Source organism: Bombus pyrosoma, linkage group LG17 (genome assembly GCF_014825855.1).
Source record: "Bombus pyrosoma isolate SC7728 linkage group LG17, ASM1482585v1, whole genome shotgun sequence".
NCBI classification, from domain to species: domain Eukaryota; kingdom Metazoa; phylum Arthropoda; class Insecta; order Hymenoptera; family Apidae; genus Bombus; species Bombus pyrosoma.
Window position 1 is genome coordinate 869,216 of NC_057786.1, and position 19,158 is coordinate 888,373.

Genomic DNA, 19,158 nt, shown 5'->3' on the forward strand with positions numbered 1-19,158 from the left:
TCACGTATGCATAATCGTGGATCGATCGTCGGTAATACTCCACCGTCGATCGGCCGTTTCGCGTCCCGCGTGTACGTCGAAATATCAAAGAGTATATCGGCCATTGGTTCCAACAAGCGGCGCGATTAGGACCAACGCGGAAGGATTCGGTGCGCATGAATTGTTGGGTACTGACAGACACGCTAACACGTCAGGCGAGTTTTATGCCGTAAAAGAAGCGCAACTGATAACGTTGGATTGGACGTTGGATTGTCCTGAGAAGCGTGTGTGGAGAAATTCAATCAACGTATTATAAATGTCCCCTGGTACGAGTGGACGGTAATTCCCTGCTGCCTTTTTTGATGTTTCATTAGCTACGGGAAGAAGCTGCGTTTTTATTTACAAAGGGAAGCGGCGGGAAAACGAGTGCGCGTTCGATGATCGCGCGTATTTTTCTGCCAGAATCGCGCGTTTGTATTCACCGTGCAAACGTCTTAACGAGAAGTCTCGGCGAGGTGGGCGGTGGTCGGCGCTAACGTAGTCCAAAAGAACACGCGTCATGAATAATTCAACGATACACTTTTGAACGACGCTGCGCGAGAGTGGATCCGTGCGCCAAGTAGGGCGGAAAGCCGACGTTGAAATCAGACGAAGAGTCTCTCTGTCTTCTCCGTTTGACGAATTAACTCTCGGACCCGGCAGTCGAACACGCGCGACTAACCCGGCACGGACGAGCTCGCTTTAAACGCGTTACCGAGCTTTCAACAGCTGTGAGCAGAGATTTTGCGGTACTTCCGCAGGTATCATCTGCAAGATACGATTGATACCAATAGCTCTCGCCTACCTACATTGCACGTTCAGAGCGTTTCTGAAAATTCAGCTTTAATGCGCGTCAAATACGCGTTAGTTCTTCACTGTGCCTTATGTGGTTGGTTCTGCGATGTCACAGCTGGGTCCGTTTCCGTCCTTTGCGGTTCGGTTCTCGTGTACTAGCAGTATGAGGTCGTGGTCGTGGTCGTTGGTGTTTAGTTTCGCTATAGGTTGTTGCAAATGGACAGACTCGGACTTTTTGACTCATTCGTAATTCCTAATATCTACAAAAGATGATATGTTCTAGCGAAAAGGATACAACGAGTCTACTTTTGATTTTCCGACGTTCACGCTACTTGTTATCGATGAGAGACGAACAACTTCTATCGTTATAGTATTTTTCAAAACCAAATAATTCTAGTACGATAATAAACGATCGTGTATTGCATTCTAGAGTTATCTCTCGTAAAAAACCGAGAAACGTAACTTGTCTTTATCTCGTGCCGTTCTCATACCCGTTTCCACGCGATCTATCATCTCAGTCAACATCACATCTTTTATCGCGTCACGAACGTATTCAAGATGGAAAGGAAAGATTGAAAAATGTAGAAAAGAAAGGAAAAAGAGAAAGAATCCAAAACGGGGAACAATAAAAGGAGGAAAACATAAAACAGAAGAGAAAAGAAAATCATTCGGGACAGAGATCTTTTATATTTCTGCCCGTCCTTTTCTTCGTTCTTTCGTTCTGATTTCCTTTCAATCTTACCTCAACGAAGAGGAACGAGCACCATCGCGATGTAATAACTCGTCCCAAGCGGAATTTCGTTCATTTACGTCACATCGATCCCCGCGTCGACCCAGTTCGTAGTGTTGTGTGCCTAAGAAAGCTATCTGCAAGCCGCAGAGTACTCGACAGACGTAACACGCGGACCGGCCCCGCTTATTATATTCTATAATTGCATTTATTTCAAACGTCGTATATATCGTTCATCAGAGCGCCGCGTTCCCGTAAATTTTCCCTCGCCAGCGAATTTCACGTTTCAGCCGTTTCACCCAAATATGGAATATCTCTACTGCCGGTGTACCTTAGCTTTTAAGAAGTGAGAGGATTTTTCGCGTATCTTTTGGGTCCCACGATCTTGGGACTGAATCTTGGGCCAAACGATACATCGTGAACAGACATCGATCGATCGATTACCTTCTAAGATACGGAAGATCAAAGAACTCCAAATTTGCAACCTCGTCGATCCACGCGCTTCGACTTCACGTCAGTCCGATAACGTTGGAAATTGTTCCCGTGGATTTTATCGACCGGCAACAACGAGTTCGAACTCAGATTTTCAGAAACAATGGTCGATTCAATACGATATGCGATAATCGCAGAACGGAAACCTTTCGTTAATTGCCCGGTCTTCATCGCTACCTTGCGGCAGCAGGTTCTCCTCTACGCATCGGGAAGCTCTACAGTCCGTCGCAGAACTTTTCTATTTTTGACAAAACGACATGATTTCAATCGTATTTACTTATTCAAATGTATTTCATTCGTGAGACACCCGGGTAGATAAATGTTACCCGGACACCCGGATAACTCACCAGATGTACCAGATACATGAGATATTTGAGGACTTAGATACGACAGCCAAAGTGGCTAAGAAATCGTAAATAAGCTGCTGATCGCACAATATTACAACTTCGAAGTGACTCCTTCCAGGAATGAGATATCTTTTCTTCCAATTCCCGCATATGCACATATACCGTAATTCGGCTGACAGTGGCTTCTGCTTTGGAACGTTAAATCCGACTATCATCAACGTGTATCCAAGCAAGTGGCGAAGTACGAAGTCCATAAAGGCGATTAGCCACAAGTTTTTGTCGTCGAACAAATGATAACGTCATCCGGTAGAAGACGAATATGATACAATTGTCAGCAACCCTGGCGTGTGATATGTCCCTCGGTCCATCGCTTTTAGGAATTGTTACCGACTGTCTCGAAGCTCGTTCTCCATGTTCTTTCTAGTTCCGCTCGGAAGTACAATCAAGTCGAACAGTATAGCTGAATCCCAGGTGTCTCGCAGGTATTGTACTGTGTACGTATACTATAGCAGTCACATATTAATTGATTACATGAAAGTATATTAAACGTTGTGTCATACAGGCGACTACCAACAACGTGTATCCAAGTGACAAGGTACGAGGTCTATGGAAACGATCAGCCATAAATTTCTATGATGTGTTCCTCGGTCCATCGCTTTTAGGAATTGTTACCGACTGTCTCCAAGCTCGTTCTCCATGTTCTTTCTAGTTCCGCTCGAAAGTACAATCAAGTCGAACAGTATAGCTGACTCGTAAGGAGCGGGCGGTACTCCGAATAACTCATAGACGATCGCTGCTTATTTCAAGGCAAAACTGCCTAGTGGCTTAACCTCGTGAGAATCCTGGATGTCTCACAGGTACTGTATTGTGTACTTGTACTATAACAGCTTCATATTAATTAATTAGATCCGGGTATATTAAATATTGTACTTCGTATACGTAGGCTAACCTCGGAGGGTACCAAAACTGTTCAATATCTCGTATATTCAGGTGTCTCGTGAGATACCCGGATAGCCGGGAAACTTTTGTGTAACCGGATAGTTCGAATGTTCCATTTACATTGCTAGTCCCAATGTTAACGATACCCGAGGAACTACACAACTGTCTGGTAATGTGGCTGCAACAGCCAACTATTTATCTTTATCGATAATCTATAAAAATGTCGTGATTCTTTCCATCGGGTTCTCATATCGAGATGTCATGTATATGTAATAGCTAGTGGAGGATTCTCGACTGAAATCCCATATTTTGCATAATCCGAACCTGGTATTCGATGTTTAGGGCTGTAGTTCGCGAATGAATTTTGAGTTCTTTGATCTGCTGTACCTCAGAAGGCAATCGATCTTCAGTTGTGTAACGATGGGTCCGAATATGGGCGATCCTTTGGCTCACTCTCTACGATTCGTAAAATTCCATCCGGATATAGAAATATTCGAAACTACCGAGAAAAAGGTAGACAGACAACTAGTATTAATTTGTACGAGAATCTCACAGTGTATTTAACAGTCAATACGAGTACCCTGCGATGCATTTGATGAGCGTTATAGTCAGTCGTAAAAATCTATGTACATCTCTCGAATATAAGACATTGGAATAAACTAATTTCAATCAGGTCGATTCTAGTGCTTGCAAGGATCGATATAACATACGTAATTTATGGTTTTTAACAGGAATGCAACGAAGAGATCACTGTGTCGAAGAAATTGGTAATACGAACGGCGAGGCGATTCATCTTCCCTGATTAAGAGCTTAATGACAGCAAAATACGATTGGCACGGAAATGAGTGGGATTACTTAACAGGGTTAAACCCCGCGAAATTATCAGCCAGCAATTACGGGCCTGTAATTTGCCTGGAAATAGTCGCGCGTGCGGAGACAGGTAACTTTGGAAAATCGCCGCAGAGGCGTTCTGGTGAAACATCCGCAGGAACGCGCCCCGTCCGACCGCTTAATTTTGCAGCGATGAGAATCGCAGTGAATGAAACGAACGTCTGCCGTCCATGTGGAAAAACCTCATCGGCGATTGATCGAGTACGGCGAGATTGGCGAGACGCGACGGTCGCAAAACTCCTGCGCTGCACCTGTTATTAATGCAATGAGCAGCGATAGGTTCGAGTTGAACGGCCCGAAATCTTGAAACTGGTCTCCATTGGATACCAAATAAAATCAAGAAGAAACGTAAGAAATTTTGTTCGCAATGTACGAGAAGTTCAATTCCTTCCTACGTGAACTTTAAGATCGCATTTTAATATTTTCGACTGAGCGACTCGAACAATCCTAATCAACTAAACCTTACAAGCATTATTAAAAAATTCTATGAGAACCATGAAAACTGTGCGAACTGCGGCTGATAGCGTTGGATTTCGATTTATAATTACACACGTATTGAACTTGATCCCATCGCTAGCTACGAGCCGTTCTTTAGTGGCGTCGGGTCGCCACTTTCCCAGGGACGAGTTGGTCGGAATAGTTTGGTCCGGCGGCGACAGATCGATGACGTCAGCGGATCCGGCTATTTTTAACCCTGCGGAAGGGGGTAGGAGCGCGAGTAGTCTGCACCACGGCCGCTTGGGAAGGGGCGTCGGAGGGGTTGGAAAGCTGGTGACATCCCTAGAGGGTGCTTCACTCGACTCATTCATCCTCCTGACCTAGAGAATGGAACGGGATAGGGTGGCAAAGTGGGTGGCTCACGTTGACCGGCGTGAAACGCGTGCGCGCCGCTCCGTCGTCTCTTCGTTCAGACGCTCTCATACGAACTCGGTAGAGATATAGTTAGCAGACACGGCGAGATCGTGCGATCGGTCAGAAGCTAAAGTTTACATGCTTTCAGCACCGGAAGATTGCGTGTGAGATTAATAGACCGTAATGGCGTGAGATTAATGGACCTTAGGGAGCTAGGGTAGAGTTAGGTACAAGGTGCTACAATTTGTTAATTCGTTCTATGCAGCGGTCAGCTGTATGAACAAGAGGAACGCCAATACAGCAGCGAGCATTCGGTTAGTACGAGATGATACGTTGCAAAAAATGCGTGCAAATTCACCGAACGGAAGGCATCAGTCAGCAACCAGCAAGATATGTCACGCGAGCTTTACCCGTGTTCATCCAATTAGGAGAAAAGATCCGAGGAAGCGTGACATTTGCGCGAGATAATAAGAAGTAAATGGCACGATTTTTGGAATCGAATTAAAAGCGTCAAACACAAACGTTCTTTCAGAATCTTTGTCTCACGTTGCTTGGGACAAAGCTGTATTAATTCGCAATCATCCTGTATGATCGGGTGCTTCACGAATGGCGCGAGTGCTCTGTACATTCACCCGTACGATGATCATCATTATACGATCCAATACAGAATACTTTGCTTACATCTCGTCGACCATCATACGCATTTACACATAATACAATATTAATTATTTTCAACTGAAAAATCATCATTCTGCGTAACAATTAAAAGAAAAGCATAATAACGAAGCAACATACGTACAATGCACGTTTCTTTTTTTACGCACGACACGAAATTAATTAATTTCCAACTGCGAAATTATCATTCTGCATAACAATTGCAAAAAGAGCGCGACAACAAAGGAATATATGTACAGCACGCGTATCGTATTTTATGGAATTCAGTAGTAGAAATCGAATTACATATTCCATTGTTCATTTTACCATAGAATTCAATCGACGCGAATGGAAATTATGTCAGCGAATATGTTAACTAGATCCGGTTTTGTTGCAAATTAATTGCATTCAGTTTGCAGATATTAATGCTCGTACCCACTACGTCTACTAATTTCGACTCAAATGCAATCCATTCACAGTCCATTCGACTGGTCAAAGTGCGAAACCAGGTTAGAGAAGAAGGTCTTTGCCACAAAAGTGGTAGCAAGATGGTAACACAGTTTCAGGAAACAGAGTTGCATTTGTCAAGAACGAATAAATTATAAGATAGATGTAATGATCTGTGTCTAGATCATTTTTTAAATACTGTCGTTAATATGGTAAAAGATGATCCTATCAATGCGATTATTTTTATTATCCACAGCTATGAATTTTAAACTTCACCGTGCACTTGTTACACTTAATGCAATTTAATTTAATTTTCCACCGCGCTATTTAAACGAAATTAAATTTGTTCAAATGATGCAAACGTTACCTAAGTATTTTCTGTAACTGGGACGAAACAAATATCAGGCACCTGCGTGGGAAAAATTGTCTGAAAGTACTCCTATAGAGCTGAAAAGCGCTTTCAGTAACGAGCAACCAACTTTAGAGAGATTAGCTACGACACACCTGGGGTACGTCTGCTGGGAAATCAGAAAATGAATTCTATGATCGATGCGCAAACGCATCCTCGAAGGATCGTTCGGCTGGCTGTATTCACCTCGTAGGCTGCTTCGAGTCGTTGCTTCTCTGTTTCAAAGAAGTACGCGGCCAGCTTCCTGGTCTTTTTAAAAGTTTTCGACGAATCGATCGAGAAAGCTTACGACCCTCCAAGGAGGAGACGTCCTCACTGACTTTCATTCCCATAAATCGTCTTCGAAGGATCTTTCTGTAAGCCTGTGTCGACTTTCATCTAAAACGTTCATCAATCAGAAGCCGAATTAGAAGGTTGACGGACCAATTTGTTCGGTATTCTACGTCTGGTATCCGCGCTTTCGATACGAATTTCCGTTACACGAAGAAATAAGCGAGTTCCTCGAAGGTGCAGCGACAACTGTTACACAGTGGCTCGTCAGAGCATTCGCTTCGGAAGGTATCATCGAAACTCTTTACTATCTCGCGTATTCGAGTGTCTCGCGAGATACCCGGCTAGCCGACCAACTCTTTTGTGCAACCGGGTATTTGATACGTTCGATTTGCATTGCTGGCCTCAATGCTGACAATATCCAACCACACGACATTTGAAGAAAATGAGATAAGCCTCGAATATCATCGCGAAGCTGTCGAAACTATGTTTGCTTTATCGCTGCTTTGGATTTTGCAACTGCACTTTGCACTTACAATTTGGGTCAACGTTTCGTATCTCACTATCGTTAAAGTTTGAAATGCATGACCGGTCAAGTTCGATCGAGTGAACGTTTCCTTGACAATTTTGGTCGATTATCAAATTTTATACGAAACAATCATGTTCTAATGGTTACGAATGGGGACGCACGATAGAAAGAAATGTCGTAATTAAATAGAAAATCTATTCGGGGTTACGTTTCAGTGGAGATAGCCGTATCTGGCCAGGCATGCGACGCAACGACGGATTCAACGAGCTGAACTAAAACTACGTTATCGATTCATGTTGACGAAAAAAAGAAAGAAAAGAAAAGATAAAAAAGGGAATCAGTGAATCGCGAAGATTTAAATGGCCGAACGCTTCGTTACCTCGATTTTTGTGTGGAAAAAATGTCGGGATAGGAACAACAAGTTTTCAGCGATCTAACGAACTGTGTTTCTTTACAACGCGAATTGTTCGCGAATCAAATTTTCTATTACTAAATTGTCCACTTTATGTAGCCATGCATAATATTAGCAATGCTACAAATGAATTATTTAATTTACACAACTCGGTTCTAATTAATTATTTCGTCTACATGCATCAGATTCATTTATTGCTAAAGATGTGGAATCCACCTAGCACGGCTATGCTCAAAATTGAGATTAATCCCTTTAGCTGCACTCGTCTTAATTAATTCAAGTTTCAATTACGGTCGATTCAATTTGTCTCTCTACTTTCTCCGACATACTTTTCAATTAGACGAAATACATATTAGCTTCGATATCTATCTTATTTGGAGTTGCATTAAATATTTCGTCGATCTTGTCCCACAAAAGCGAAACGATTTTCACGTAAAACATTGTCTCACTTTTAATAATTACCCAAGTAATAGCATATATATACTATTTATATTAAAATCAGACATATTCCACTTCGCTATCCTGCCATTCTGCTGTTGTTACTTATCACTCGTTAACGAACGATAAAATTCAAATCACTAAGCATAACCGATTGCGTAATTTCACGCAATAAGTATTCGCGAGCAACCACGTTTTATTCCTAATGTTTCTGTAACTGGTCTAGCACGATATTTAATTACTTTTGCGCTAACGATAATCACAAAAAGAAAAAAGAAAAAAGAAAAAAGAAAAAAGAAAAAAGTTTCAACTTGCTAGAAATTATGCTTTTGAAGATAACACGGTCTATCGGTTCTCGAATCTAGCTGATCCGCGAGACATTACGAAGAGAGCGAGGGTTCTTGATCGCGTCCAGCGTGAAACGTCGTTCGACGAAAGAAACCATTACGGAAAATTGAACGACGCCGACGAATGGACAAGCAGGGATCGAGATATACGTGTATCTCTGCGAATAGATTGCAGCGGTTCCAAACGTTTCGCTTCGCCCGTCTTCGTTGATAGACAATCGGCCGGTGCTCGTCGTGTGCCTTGCGATGACGAGCATCCGCGCGGATAACAGACGTGACCCCTTATTCGGGAATTACAGGGTTTTGGCGTGTCGCAGGGAATCACGTATACACGCTTGCACTTCCGATGTTTTACGGTGCAACGTTCGAACAAACATGGGTACTGCGAGTTCCATCTGTGCTTCGGTCACGTGACGCCGTAGCGATACGTGCAGTAGAGTACGATACGTGTTCGGGTCATCCACGCGACTCCCAAAGTTTACGATACGGACCAGAATATTTGCTATTTCCGAGAACAGTTGTATTGGATTTGTAGGGAGAAAGATATTTGGCCGACCGTACTGCTAGGCCGGGATTGCAAGTCGGATCTCCCGCTTGTCACGCTAGTGCTTTGTCGATCTGACCCCAATTAAGCTACCCAGGCTATCGGCGAATATTGTCTTCCGAACTACTGAACTGTCGAATGGTCGAATGGCAGGGATTGGGTTCTGCTAACTGCCCACGACGACGACTTCGATCTTACATTTTCAATGATAATGCCCGTTCGGTCTAGTGGACCATATATATCGACGAAATTATCTACGCTATATTTACGTTTCATCTCCATCTTTGGGGATGGCGTCGGGTTACATATATCAAGATTAGGTACATGTATCCGTCGATAATGACCAGGTCCCTGACTTACAAGACACCCGAGTACCAGGGAATGAGATACATACGATAGTTGAGGTCGTTGATGCATGGGGAAGCTCGCTAAATGTGCCAAAGAAGAAGCCTCTCTGATCGTACATTTTCTCACATCCAACGGCATATTCCTTGTATCGTATCGTGCAATAACCTAATCTGGGAGAGTGTCGCAAAGCTTCCGACTATCTCACGTGCTTGAGTGTCTTGCGAGATACACGGCGGGCCGGTTAATTTTATATACTTGGACGATAAGTTTATCATTTAAAATCTCTGGTCCTAACGTCCACAACGGTACAGCCAGCCTGACAACAATTTAACCGACCTTGGTCACTCGTAAAATACGCGGCACCCAAATACATAATTACCGGTCAAATGAGCACGTAAACCGAAATTCTGTTATTTTACCAAACATATTTTTCTTAATTCCAAACATGGACAGCCGTCAGCAGTGGCTCAATTGTGAAATACTCCGCGTATGGGTTTCTTTCATTTTATATTTTCGTTACATCACTGGGTTTAAATTTATGTACGTGCTGCGAAAGCTCTTGGTTCGTTTCGTTAATTTGTACCGGATTTTATGCAAAGTTTATGTACCTAAGGCGGATTTTCTTCCTGCTTTCTGTTTTATACGTAGTTGGGTTTCAAAGCACGGTTAATATATAAAGGGAAAGTCTTGTAACCCCATAGGGGAGGTAATAAACTACCACTACCGCAACTACCATTACTACAACGAAATAATCTTCACGGAAGCGGTGATGTTTAACAAAAAAAGAGGGGATCGTTTCATTAAATATTTAAACTCATCGCGTCAGGATTATTTCAATATGCAAATGAGACTTTTAAATATTTCGTATCAAGTGAAATGCGAAATAATTATATTCATGCATAAATAATCTGCAGGATACACGCGGCTCAATCTCCGTTTAGATGCGGCAATCAATTTTTAGCTTAATCATTTTCACGTATCTATCCGAATCGAAAAAGCAGAAATTACATCAAAATATATTTGCAACGAGATACGTTCGAGTAAAGATCGTTTATTAACACAGCCAGAATTTGTCGAGATGAAGCAGCAGTTTCGAAAATAAATGCGTTTAAAATACGAGCAGTTTCGATAACAAATTCGACATTTTTCATTGGCCGAAAGGGAGGAAAGGAAAAAGTTTTTCTTCATGCTGAACGACCGAGATACGCAGATACGATTTATGTGTCTGTTCTATCTTCGCGATTGATTATTCCTTTGTACGTTCTCCATTTACATTACACGTTGCGCCTGTTCTTTACGGTGATCCGTGATTACTAAAAGCAGGGAGAAATGAAAAAAGGAGAACGAAGAAGAAAGACAAATGCAACCGAGACAAAAGAAAGGGAACCTATTCGTTCGTTCAGGTGGCAATACATCTGCAACATTATTCCTATCGATGGCGAATCGATACTCCTGGAAAAAGGAAGTTGCTTATATTCCGACATTCAGAGAGAGAACGCGTGATATCCGAGTTATCGATATCTTTCAACAAAGTTACTACGTACGTATAAATAAAGTAGTGGAAAAGATATTCTGATCCCAACATCAGCATAACGCAGTGCAACGTTGGTTTAACGCAATAAAAGGCAACTGTTATTGTAGCGTGGACTGTAAGCGTGTGATAGAGAAAAATAGGCAAACCATAGGCGGATCAGTGATATTTTAAAAAATCTGACAAACATTCGGTAAACTTGACAACGATTCGGCAGTCGAGAGAACGTCAATCTCGTGGCAGGATCGTTTCAATCTGTTGCTGTTCGAAAACTTTTCACTCTGTGCAAATTTGTTGCGTTCTCTCGTACTTGTAACTGCTTCGTCATATTCTATTTGACCTTTTTCGTGCAAAACTCAGCATCGACGACCACTAATGACGAAGTGTACGATCGAGTAACCATAAAAATCTTCGGTCGCTGCGATTGATTTCGCAAGAATGACGTTCGAAGAAGAAAATGCTATTTGTCCACTCTCTTCCTCTAATATTCTATTTTCTATACAACTGTAGAATTGCACGTGAGGTTCGAGCGTCCAAGTTTGGCGTTGAGAATGCGGCGTGTGACGTTGCTAACAGCGCGATTACGGCCGAGGCAGCCGCACTTTCAAGAATTCTTTGCTTTGGCCCAGAGCGCCGATAGAGTCGGGGGGATAAGACGGCGTTCGCGTTGTACGGAACCGGCAATCACTGCAATTTTCCGCATTGTGCCGGGTCAACGGGGTCGGCACGTGAGGAAAATCATTGTTTGCGACTCGAGGTAAAGGAGAGAAAGCGGATGAAGGGGGCGGTCGTTCGTTGATCGGGACCGATAATTCAGAAAATGGGAAATTCCCTTTTCTTTGAGGCGCGCTATATGGAATCGCGCGCTTTGTGCCACTCGCTCCGACGAAGCCTGGTGCTTTTTACGCGCCACGTGTCAGCACTCTTTGCATCCTTTCCTTCCCTCCGGCTTTCAGTTTCCAATCATTGAAATGATCGGACCTCTGATAGAAGAAGCTCGGCTACGGTGAGCGGAACTCTTTAACGATACACCTGATCCGATGGAATAAAGACTGTTGCGTCCACACAGTCGACACAGTGGTTCCGGACAGATTTCTTCTTCTTCCGGAAAGAGGATCATTCTCCGTCGCTAGCTTCTGTCGCAAGAAAGCGCAAATATCACTGCGAAAGTTTACATCGGACATCAGTGACTACGACTATCGTATTACGCTACACCCAATATTCCATCGCGCACATTTGATCAGATTCTACGTTTCTTTGGTCGTTGTATCCTACAACGGACTGTGCAACTACACGCAATAATTTATTGCAACCAAATCTCCCACCTGTGTAATTTCTTGACACGTTATCGATCTCTTCGTATCCGTTTATGGTTGACATCCTGGCCGTCTCTGTACGAACAAACGAAACTCGATGCGACGGAAGCGGTTGTTCCATTACTCGATTATTTTCGTCACTCTATCCGCGCGGATATGAGAAGCTCCGGCCGATGAGCTAGTAAAGTGGATTTCTATTAGTAGCAGGTACCCGGTTAAAGTTGTGCGATGAATTCGTTTGGAGAAGCACTTGGGAATGTCGAAGGTCCTCGAGGATCGCCGTTTCCTGTAAGTCGATGTCGTCCGTCTGTTGCTGGCGAGTTGGGAAGAAAGTCAATAAGGTTGCCAGAGCTCGTGCAGATCCGTCCATCCACCGTAACATTATAAATTGCGAGTACTCGGCCAACTTCTCTCGCTGAGAACTTTCGCTTCACCGCGATGTTATGGCTCGCGTAACACAGCTCACGAAACGAGTTGAGATTTAGCCCCGGCGTCGTTAAGATTTTAAAGAAAATTGAGATTAACTTCGGCCACTGAAACTTGGTAACAACGAAACGAACTACGGCTCAACCCAAGTGCGTTCTTCCATATTTTCTCGTATACTTGTTATACATGTTTTATCGCGTACATTTCATTTCGAAACATATAGGCTGTTCACAAAACATATTCAGTAAGGCATTCACATCACATAGACATCGTTCTTCTACAATTTTTGCCGGCTACAAATTTGCGAAGAGATTTGAAACACATTGATCATTTGCATCGTCGTTGCGGCGATCCAAGTTCGTATCCATGAACAGATTAAGCGTCGTGAGCCTACGGTAAGCTTACGGCTTTCTTTGGCAATTCCTTGGCATGCTCGTGCATCTTCAATGTGTCCAATGACTTTTTCAAGTAGCAACGTGATCGATGCTAAATGTTTTCCGCAACACGAAAAAGACTACAGCGAGGGGAAAAGGGACAGAAGTGGTGGATACGTTGAAAGAAGCGAAATGGACCACTTTAACGCCAGCAAGCATTTATAAATGAAGGAAAAGGATTGGAAAAACATCGTTTAGTAGAAATCGCTCCCTTCGTCTATCTGAAAGTTTTAGTCCAACCAACTACAATGAACATTCAACGTATTCGTAATTCGTGTGGGATGCCATAGTCACTGTGCGGATGATCGAGAACTTTGTATCAGCCAAGCAAGGGAACATTCAATTCCAAAAAACGATTTAGAAGTGAGAGAGTTTGGTGCTGGAGCATTATCTCTACTTTCTTGCCCATGTAATTCTGCGAACTTTTTAAACGAAGTACAAGAAGATCGCAGTCAAAAATTTCTCGCTTCGCCTTGTAAGAAAAAGGTGCAGTTTTATCGACAGTTATATGCTGATCAGCTAGGCGATAAAATAGCGACATAAAATCGGAAATGGGTAGGAGATCGCGTGCAGAACCTTGTTTACGTTTTGTCTCGCGCTGCAACATTGTGGCGTACGGGTGGAGATAAAATCGATATTCAGAAGCAAGAACCGACGTAGCAGAGGACGTCTTCTCCTAGTTTTATTTAGTGGCGGACAAGAATGCATCGACTGGCTGACCTGCTACAGCTTCTCTCGGCCCTTTGCAACTGCACCACTAAAGCGGAACGATATCCGTTCGACAGGACGTTGTATACTACACGTACAGAGATACCGCAGGTCGTTGACCAGGCCACGATATTCCAGGGAATCCTCCAGGAAAGTGGACCAGACCAAGATCCTTCGATCTCGTCGATATCATTCCGAAATGTTTACGACATTGATTTCCGGTTGCAAAAATGCATCGATGCAAAAGTGCACAACACACGTGAATTATTCTCTGTTGCTTCTGGTACTAATTTACTACTGGTAACTGCATTTAATACTAATTTACTATTGGTACTACTTTAGAGTTCATCCTTTCTTGTTTATTAGTTTTTAACGTAATATCGTGAACAGGAAATTACTTGAGTATGAGCAAAGCATAGCTACAGAGAATTTTATTTTTCCGCATCGCAGAAGCAGTGGAAATTCATTTTGAGAATAAAATCGTCGGGGAACACAGTCGAATCTCGGTGTTCTGAACGTCAGGAGGGCTAAAATTTTTTTATGCACGTGACGCACGTGAATTCAAAGAACCAAGATGCAGACAGGTGAGCAAGATAAAGAAAAGAAAGGGGAAGATACGAAGCGATTCATTTCTTCGCGCCTTTAAATCGAATTAAAGTTTTGAACAAGGATGGAAAGGTTGAAAGGTTGAAAACGCGATCCAGAAATTTTTTAAATGTACTTCGAAAATTATGTAAATATACCCCAAAAAGAATGTTGGAGAATATACGCAGCAACTTTTTTCAGTCGATTGTTTGTAAAAAGCGCGCCTTACAGTTTTATAGTTGCTAATAATAGTGGCAGCGTGTATGTATACAATTTTTATCCTTCCAAATTTTATACTATTCTTCTAATATTCTTCGAAGGACTATAAATGTATCTCAGAATATTTCCAAAACAGGCAACAACACTTTGTACGCAGGAGGGAGAAAATCCTCCTGATAACACAGGTTTCTATAATTTTGTACAGTGTTGCATAGTTTTATCGCGGGCTGTACAAGGCCATTCATATGTATATATTACAGTTCCGTGAATTTTACGAAATTTATGCTTGTAGCGAGCGTCTAACAACTTGCGCGTACATATTCGAATCTGTTTCAAACATTGCCAACATAATCTTCATCGCCGTATCTCATAATGGTACTAATGAAGTTCAAAAATGTTTCGTACAACACGCATAATGCATCCATAAATGTTGCCTACAGTAGATGTTCAGGTACTTTCATGGATCACTGTAAGTGCTGCGATTTAAAACCTCCTTAATGTTTCTATGGTATAAAAAGAGAAAAAAGATAAAAAAAGAAGAAGGAGCAGAAGAAAGAAAATCTGTGCGCGAGATATCTTGGCGATCTGTGATTAAAATGAGAAATATTACTTCACGAAAAGAGTTGCAAGCTTTCGAAAGGCAAATATTTGCCGCCTTGTCATTCAGCGTTTCAAGCGATAACGCGTGATTCCCTTAAAATTGTTCTGGTTCCACTGCTTGCGAGCATTGTAATTTCAAAAGAACTTTATGTAAGAATATAAAATACAGTGCAAGAAACTAGAAATAAGAATGCCAAAGAACAACGTCTTTGTAATTATGCTGTAAGCCTAAAAGTAGAAATAAATAATAATAATTATCGTTACACTGTATAACAATCGTAACTCGCAGCAAACTAATTGAACGAATTCGACAGCCAATACGCGCGTCTACGCGTACAACGCGATAAATCAACGCTTATTTCACAAGTGTACATCTTCGATTTAATCCGAGAGTCGTAAAAGAAATCGATTTCCATTCATCGTGATGTTTACCCCGGACGACGATAAAGCGGCCGAATGTAAAGCAATAGAGACATAAATTTCTGTCCAGGACAGAAACGATCCTGAAGTGATTCCCTGGGCCGCGTTTCTTCTCTGTAACGATCTAAAGAGAAATTCGTATCGCGCGCTACAAGCACGCGAATGTCTTCTCGCTCGGCTATAAAATAAAATACACTGTTAGCCGAGCGACGATCTGTTGCCGGGTCCAAGTCGATCCGCCGACGTTGTCTCTAAAGGAATTCGCTATTTCCTCCGTCTTATCTCCTCGGATACAAATCCGCATCCTCTCTATCCTTTTTACTGAAGTTCATCGGCAATTACGATTTAGTCGAGGAGCGTACACGCGATCGGATCGATGCGAGAAAATTTTGGAAACCGAGCGATGACTCTGTCCTTCGTTAGACGTCGGTGTGATGTATCTCAGGAAACGAGAAAACAGATGCCTGTACGCCTGTTGTACGCGAAACTTGGGGTCGAAGAAAACTTGCGATCGAAATGCCGAGCATTTTTCCAAAGGTCCGCCCGGAGAAATATCGTCGAGCCTTCTTTCATAAACGGGAATTGTTTGCCGACTCGGGCTGCAACGTTCGACTCGAGACGAAGAAAATGACGACGATTTGCATACACACGACGATCGCGCGCCCTTTTTCCGACTCCTCGCCTTTCTCTCGACAGACCGTTCCATTCTTGTCCCAACCGTTTAATAAAAGATTCTCCCAGCCTCTGATATTTGCCGCGATATTAAATAATCCTGGATACGAACGTTGTCCGTGGAAAATTAGGGACACTACCTGCTTCGAGCGCGGATCCTAATATACCAGACGTCTTGTTCAACTTGCAAAACTCGCTCGAATATCTGGCAAAGTATAAACGACCAGAGAAAATGTTCGCGAAGAAAAGTTGCATAGAAAGTTGCATACTCTCATTTGCGGTTTTCGTTTATTTCGCTTTGCGACCGCATTCGAACCTTCTTTTCGCATCACATATGTAATATATATATTCTGTTTATTTTACACCTGCACGTTTAATTAATTAATCCTATCGCTTTCGTATGGATACCTGCCCATTTTGTATTGCACGTTCTTGTGGCTGACACATTCCAGATACCTCGAAAACATCAGAAACTCGTGTCTTTCCTATCGTCGTCCGCCATCGAGACACATACAGTAAGAGATAACACGGCAACGATACCCCGCACGAGAACAATTAATTGTTGCTCTCGTCGCAATTCGCGAACGAAAATAGACCGCACACGATGCGTATGGTATCTGACGATTTATAGCCGTGCTTTGTCCTCGATGCATTCATAAAATACGCAGCAACAAATAATTTATAGTCTTATTCGGACACGATTTAACGATGCGTCCAACTGATGCAAACGGGACACGGTCGTTTCCGCCCGGAAACCAGCTATTCTTTTTAAATCGCGCGCTGAAATATCGTTTATTAATTAGCCGTTCCCTGAAGTCTCATGAATTTTACTGGAGTTTTCCAACTGACCAGTCGGTATATCCGCTAGATTTCTACATTTACAGATGCTTTTTCCTACCATTTTTTACCTTGTACCATTTCGCACGGAAGTTCCGAAGGTGACCCGCTTTTTCACGTGTTCGTAAAGATGAAATTGTTCACGATTCCTGTTTCAACATTTTTTTCTTTTTTTATTGAAATCCATCCGCAATTACGATTTAGTCGAGGAGCGAGTGCTCGATCACATCGATGCAAGAGAATTTCCAAAGTTGAACGAAAGCTCTGTCTCATTTGTTAGGCGACGGCGTAGTACATCGCACGAAACGAGAGAGCACATACGCCTATTCTACGCAAAACTTGGGAGAAAGAAGGAAATATTTGCTGCTTAGCGTTACGGAATGTGACGAGACAAAATACAGATTTTCAAGGTACTTGAACCGAGGGGCAGACCGTAGGTTAAAGGATACAAAGGTAAATAGGAACTTTCACACACTTCGAATCATTCGATAGCAAGTTACTGGGAAATTTGCGCGTTATATGCACATTTTCATGCGTGTTCCGAACCTCGATGCAAATTGCGCGCCGTGCACCGTGTCTAGATATTACATTGCCAATCGGCGGTATGGGAAATTCGCTGTCTGCAAACGACTCTATTTGGCCTTCTTGTTCGAGCCGATCGATGGCTTTAGTTAGTTGGCTCGTAAATTCCATCGTCGATACATTTTTTACTTCACCCTCGGCATAAATAATCGAGTACTGTGAATAATTGCCAACCGAATTCGAGTGAAACTTGAGTCGATTTAAGTCAACGCGAGTCAAATTACGCTCCCTTTGCAAAAAGAAGCAGAAAGAGAGAACCGTAGACTCGCGAATTGAAATTCCAGTCCACTACACGTTAATATACGTTTGCTGTGTTAATAATTAATCGCACCCCCGTCGCAGCAACTAATTAACATAATGATGGAATGATGCGGACGTGAAACGAAGAATATTTTCATACGAATGCTATATTTCCTGCTTGTTGCACGTTCCACATCGGCAATCCTGATTTACATGGCACGTGTCTGTCGCTTGTGGCCGCGTTTGACGATCAATTTGCGGCGATAGGTTCGATTTTCTGCGTAACTAGTGACCAACTATGATTACCGGAAATCTAAATGGCGGCTCTACATCGAACCGCAATGTTATCATCGATAGTCGATGATGCGACGAATTTATCAACTACCGGCCACGAAATAAAATCCTTCTATATATAATGGAACCTGGACGTCATTTGTATTTATTTATTTAATTATTTTAAATATACCTCACGTTTTCAACAATCCCCACATTGGCCAATACACACACACACACATATATATATATATATTTATAAGTATATCGTGATTATGTTGAATTTTGGAAATGTAAAGAGAAATTGCAGGATATTTAGTACGAGCATATATGTATCGTACTTCGCAGAAGAATTTCAACGCTCGATCCACCGTCATAGTTCAACGAATCGTCTCTTTCATGTAAATAAATTTCACGTAATACAAATCTTACGTTAATAAATACTAGCGCGAGCTGCGCGTATGTATACGTTGGCTGTATACGTACTCCAACACTCTCGGGAACTATGGCGCGTGTGTCGAACGAGACATTTTGGCGTAACGAAGCGTGAGTTTCACGATTTCATAAGGAAAATCCGAAACAAGCCTGAAAATCAATCGTACAAGGAAACAACCACATATTCGCTGCACTTTCCTCTAATTTTTACCCAAGGACGTTTACCCAAAGACCTAAAATTAGTTTCAATATTTTTCAGATTGCTCTGTGAACCTCCTCCGTATATCGTCGGTACAATATTCTCGATGTACGTCGTCGTCAAGTATAATACCTGTATCGTATACGTAACGCGTGGTATCTAACACGTTACTGCTTAAAATTAATTAGCAATGAAGGACGTGGCGTTTCATGCGACACT

The 19,158-nt window shown here is 42.4% G+C and overlaps 1 protein-coding gene across 9 annotated transcripts in view; it reads right to left on the minus strand.

Moving 5' to 3' along the window:
- LOC122577156 (cyclic nucleotide-gated cation channel alpha-3-like) overlaps window positions 1-19,158 on the minus strand; it is a 214,025-nt gene that overhangs the window by 30,278 nt on the left and 164,589 nt on the right. The window lies entirely within an intron of this gene.